We start from the raw sequence: 6,729 nt of genomic DNA, 5'->3' as shown, positions 1-6,729 counted from the left end.
GTTGCCGCTGCTACTGTGCGTGTGAACCAGAGAAGCAAAACAGAGTTTTTTTTTTTTCTTTTGGCTGTGCTCTGTGCCCCCCTTCCCCGTGTGTAGCCTGTGCCTATATAGGCAAAATCGAAGGATGAAAGGGCTAGGGTTTCCGCCCCTAGCCTCTCACCCTCTTCTCTTTTTTATTTTTTATTTTTATGTTTCCTTTTTCCTTATATACCTTTATGGTAATAATATATATAAGTATAATACTAATAGGGTATGAATGATATAATAATAATAATAATAATAATAATAATAATAATAATAATAATAATAATAATAAAATAAATAAATAAATAATAGTGATAATAATAAATTTCTTATAACAATATAGGAAAATAAATAATAATAATAATAGTAATAATAATAAATTACTTATATCAATATAGGAAAATAAATAATAATAAATAAATAATAGTGATAATAATAAATTACTTATATCAATATAGGAAAATAAATAATAATAATAAAATAATAGTAATAATAATAAATTACTTATATCAATATAGGAAAATAATTAATAATAATAATAATAGTGAAAATAATAATAATAATAATAATATAAATAATAACAATAAAAATTATAGTAATAATAATGAAATAATAGTGATAATAAAATAATAATAAAAATAAGGTAATAATAATAATAATAATACAATGAGAAAAGAACCCTTGTTCTATTTGGTTAGGGCAAAAATAGGGTATCTACAAATAGATTGATAACATTTCTTGAATTCTGTAATAACATAAATAATCATGGCCTTGCGCCGGATAACATATATAACAGCGGCCTTGCATCAACTATCAATCACGGCCTTGCACTAAACATTTCATAAATACTGAACTGAGCATATGTACTGTTTATCATAGATCCTGAAATCATAATTTCCTATTTTATCATGTTATTCCTGAAAATAACTGTAAACATGCTTTTTCTATAAATCTAACTTTAACATAATATAATATACGTAAACTAATATTCATGCCATAAAAACTAAATAAAATCATGAATTATGTTCTGAAATCACATTTTTTGATATTTCATATTAAAAATATATATTCCTGTGTAACAGCAGTGTTTTCCTAAACATACATTTTCTTAAATATACTCATATATAATACATGCTTTCTGAAAATTAATCTACTCTTAAATAATAGTAATTTTCATGAAAAATTACTGTTTTAGTTTACTCCCTTACCTTACTATTGGAAAGCCCCAAAACCACTAGTCCTACACCCGTAGGATTCCTCGATCAACACCCTGAAAACAACATTGCCCCGAACAAAACTTTATTATTTCTTCAAATACTACCTTTTCTACAGCTATAAGAAAGTCAAATACTAAATAAAAAGCATTACCCTAACCTTGGGATGGAGTCCAAGTTAGCCCCACCAACGATCCACTCCAGGAGACTTGAAGAGAAACTTCCCAGGAGTGTTGTGGCAGTCTCGGATTGTCGAACTAGCAAGAGACTGGCCCAGAATCTTAGAGAGAAGAAGTAAAAACAAAAGAGGAGAGAGAGAGAGAGAGAGAGAGAGAGAGAGAGAGAGAGAGAGAGAGAAGTTGTTCGCATTATTGTTGCAGAGAAAACTATGTTTAGGATATTTATACACCTGCGCTCGTCAACGAGACATGTCACCTCGTCGACGAGGCCATGAAGGGATTTTTTTTACGAACGTTTATTCCTCGTCGACGAAATTCAAAGTTGAAAATAGCCCCTCGGTAACTTCTCATCGACAAGACGCGTGTTCCCATCAACGATCCCATCAAGTGTGTTCATCGACGAACGTGCTGCGTTCATTAATGAGACCCTGTGGAATTCCAAATTACAATTTCCTTTTCCTCTCTTCCCCCTATTATTTAATTAATATAATTCACCGGGTCTCTATATTCTCCTCTTCTTATAAAAATTTCGTCCTCAAAATTTACTATCCATATGGTTCACCATCCCCTAAAAACAAACAATCTACTTATTTTATTACTTACCCTCACTTGTGGCGGTGGAATACCATAGTTACATTCAGAGTTCTGGAAGATTACATATATATAATAAAATTCTCTCAAAACTAAAATATTACTTACTAACTAAACTACTACATGTACTGACTAACCTACAAAAGAAACATTTCATAACCACTTACACTTTCTTGATTATAACTGATTCCCACTGAATAAATGCAGATATTTTTGCCTTATCTGTTCCTCGAGCTCCCAAGAAGCTTCTTCTATTGTGTGATTTCTCCATAGGACTTTTACTAGCGAAATCTTTTTATTACCTAATTCCTACTTTTTCCTGTCCAGAATTTGTACTGGTACCTTCTCATAAACTAGTGAGTCACTGAACTCTAATTCACCATAACTGATTACGTGAGAGGGGTCTGAGACATATTTCCTAATTATACTGAATAATTAGAGGGGTCTAATAAAATCATAACTGAATAAATATACCATTTCATAATTATACTAAATCATACTCCATTTCACTATTCATAAAATCATCTGATATAACTAGTAATTATGAAATTTACCTAGGATGAATAGATAGCTGATGTCATGTATTACCCCCCATGACGGGTTGTGTAGCCCGAAGGCGGGACCCGACAATGGCTGGCCAACCATTGCTGAGTCAAAAATTCCTATAAGCACGATGGGTCTGCCACATCCTAGTCCGGACTACCAAGTGGACGTCTACAACTCTACACTGAAAACAACATCGACTATCCATCTCTCACCCTCTCTACTATTAGGGGTGGTTAGCACAAGTTTGAACTGAACTGAACTATATAGCTACGGTACCGTGCTCCTGAAACTGATATGAACTATCATTTAGATACTGATAACATATAGTACATGATAATATACTATTTTAACATAAATAGATTGATAGCATTTCTTGAATTATGTAATAACATAAACAATCACGGCCTTGCGCCGGAAAACATATATAACTATGGCCTTGTCCCGACTATCAATCAAGACCTTGTGCTAAACACTTCATAAATACTGAACTGAGCATATGTACTATTTATCATAGATTCTGAAATCATAATTTCCTGTTTTATCCTGTTATTCGTGAAAATAATTGTAAATATACTTTTTCTGTAAATCTAACTTTAACATAATATAATATACGTAAAACAATATTCATGCCACACAAACTGAATAAAATCATGAATTCTATTCTGAAATCACATTTCCTGATATTTCATACTAAAAATATATATATTCCCGTGTAACAGTAGTGTTTTCCCTAACATACATTTTCTCAAATATACTCATATATAATACATGTTTTCTGAAAATTAATCTGGTATTAAATAATAATAATTTTCATAAAAAATTACTACTTTAGTTTACTCCCTTACCTGACTACTGGAAAACCCCTAAACCACTAGTCCTACACCCGCAGGGTTTCCCATTCAACACCTTGAAAACAACATTGCCCCGAACAAAACTTCAGTATTTCTTCAAATACTACCTTTTCTACAACTGTAAGAAAGCCAAATACTAAATAAAAAACCTTACCCTGAACTTGGGATGGAGTCTAGGTTAGCCCCACCAATGATCTACTCCAGCAGACTTGAAGAGAAACTTCTCAAGAGTGTTGTGGCGGCCTCAGATCATCGAACCGGCAAGAGACCGGCCCAGAATCTTAGAGAGAAGGAGGAAAAACCGAAGAGGAGGGAGGGAGGGGGAGAGAGAGAGAGAGAGAGAAGTTTTTCGCGTTATTGCTACAGAGAAAATTGAGTTTAGGCTATTTATACACCTGCGCTCATCGATGAGACACGTCACCTCATCGACGAGGCCACGAAAGGAGTTTTTCGACGAACGCTTATTCCTCATCAACGAAATTCAGAGTTGAAAATAGCCCCTTGGTAACTTCTCGTTAACGAGACGCATGTCCCCGTCGACGATCCCATCAAGTGTGTTCGTCGATGAGACCCTGTGGAATTCCAAATTACGATTTCCTTTTCCTCTCCTCCCCCTATTATTTAATTAATATAGTTAACCGGGTCTCTAGACTAATCATCACTGAAAATTTGTGGGTGCTTCTGGTGTATTTTTGTCTCTAACTCCCAAGAAGCCTCCTCGACCGCATGATTACACCACAATACCTTTACTAATGGTATTTCCTTCATACGCAGCTTATATACCCTCTAATCTAGAATCTTAACTAGTACCTCCTCGTAAGTCAAAACATCCCCAATCTCTAAAGGTTCATAGCTGATCACATGCGTAGGACCTAGAACATACTTCCTCAGCACTGATACGTGGAAGACGTTATGAACTCTAGACAATGCTGGTGGTAACGCCACTCGATAAGCAACAAGACCAATCCTTTCTAGGATCTCAAACGGCCAAATGTATCAAGGACTCAACTTGCCTTTCTTTCCAAACCTCATTACTCCCTTCATCGGAGCAATCCTCAAGAATACCATATCCTCGATCTCAAACTCTAGCACTCGTCGACGAGTATCTGCATAACACTTCTGCTGACTCTGTGCTACCTTTATCTTCTCCATGATAAGTTCAACCTTTGCAGAGGTCTGCGGAACTAATTCCAATGCCAACACCTGTCGTTTACCTATCTCATCCCAGTATAACGGAGATCGACACCGGCAACCATACAAGGCTTCATATGGTGCCATCTCAATATTGGCCTAATAACTATTGTTATACACGAACTCGACTAACGGTAGTTATCTAATTTAACTACCACTGAAATCCAGTACACATGCCCACAACATGTCCTCCAAAATCTGTATGGTCCTCTTGGACTGTCCGTCCGTCTGCGCGTGAAATGCAGTACTGAAGGTGAGTTGAGTTCCTAAGGCGTCATGCAAAATATTCCAGAAACAAGAGTTGAATCGTGGATCTCGATCTAAAACTATTAAAACCAAGAGGCCATGAAGTCGTACTATCTCCTGCACATAAAGCTCTACCAGTTTATCCATGAAATAACTAACCTGATCGAAATGAAGTGCACAGTCTTCGTCAGCCGATCCACTATAACCTAGATGGCATTCTGCCCATGCACCGCTGAAGGCAATCCTGACACAAAATCCATTGAGATATGCTCCCACTTCCACTTTGGGATGTCAAGTGGTTGTAGTGGTCCTTCTTGCTTCTAGTGCTCGGCCTTCACATGTTGACTCATCATGCACTACTCTACGAAATGGGCTATCTCTCTTTTCATATTAGACCACCAAAAAGAACTTAGCAAATCCATGTACATCTTTGTGCTTCCTGGATGTACCATATATAAAGAGCGATGTGCCTTCTCCAAGATGGTTCGTTTAATTTCATCATCATTCAACACACAAATCCTAGTGTGAAATCTCAACACCTCGTCATCTGAGACATGGAAATTTGCATTTAACACATCTTGTATCCCACTCACAATCTCTGCCAGCTTTACATTTTTCATCTGAGTTGACCTAATCCTCTCCTGTATGGTTGGTTGCACTACCAGGCCAGCAACGAATGCCTATTGTTGATTTCCTTTTACTAACTCTACACTTAACCTCTCCAGGTCCATCCTAATCTCGTGCTGAATCCCAATTGCCGAGACTGATGCATACGCTGACTTCTAACTCAATGCCTCGGCTACCACATTAGCTTTTTTGGGATGGTAACTAATAATACAGTTATAGTCTCTAATCAACTCAAGCCACCTGCATTGCCTTATATTCAATTCCTTCAAGGTGAAGAAGTATTAGAGACTCTTATGATCAGTAAATATATCGCACTTTTCACCGTATAAGTAGTGCCTCCAGATCTTTAGTGCAAATACCACTGCTGCCAGCTCTAAGTCATGTGTAGGGTAATTCTTCCCGTAGTTCTTGAGTTGACAAGAAGCATACGCAATAACCTTACCCTGTTGCATCAAAACAAACCGGAGCCCTTTATGGGATGTGTCACTGTAGATCACGAAACCACCATCCTTTGATGAAATGGTTAACACTGGGGCTGTGACTAGATGCTACTTCAACTCCTAGAAACTCTGCTCGCACTCACCAGTCCAGTCAAACCTACTGTTCTTCCTCGTGAGCTGTGTCAACTAACCTGACAGCTTAGAAAAACCCTCGATGAATCGATGATAATACCCTACCAGACCCAAGAAACTTCTGATCTCATGTATGTTCGTTGGTCTCGCCTAATTTACTACTACCTCTACTTTGCCTGGGTCTACTGCAATTCCTTCCTTGGACACCACATGTCCTAGAAATACAACCTGTTCTAGCCCGAATTCGCATTTCTTGAATTTAGCAAACATTTTTTTCTCCCCGAGTACCTGAAGTACTAGCCTCAAATGAGCTTCATGCACCGCAGAACTCCTCAAATAGATCAGGATGTCGTTAATGAATACCACCACGAACTGATCTAAGTACGCGTGGAACACCCTATTCATTAGATCCATTAATGCTATAGGTGCATTCGTTAAACCAAACGGCATAACCAAAAATTCATAATGGTCATACCAGGTTCGAAAGGCTATCTTCGATATATCCTCTAACTTCACCTTCAACTGGTGATACCCAAATCGCAAATCGATCTTAGAGAAAACCTGAGTATCCTTCGGCTGGTCAAACAAATCGTCAATACGTGGTAACAGGTATTTATTCCTTATGGTTACCTTGTTAATCTCTCTGTAGTCGATGCATATTTTCATCAACCCATCTTTCTTCCTCACG

This window comes from Malania oleifera, chromosome 5, assembly GCF_029873635.1.
Source record: "Malania oleifera isolate guangnan ecotype guangnan chromosome 5, ASM2987363v1, whole genome shotgun sequence".
Lineage (NCBI taxonomy): Eukaryota > Viridiplantae > Streptophyta > Magnoliopsida > Santalales > Ximeniaceae > Malania > Malania oleifera.
This window is presented reverse-complemented; position numbering follows the sequence as displayed.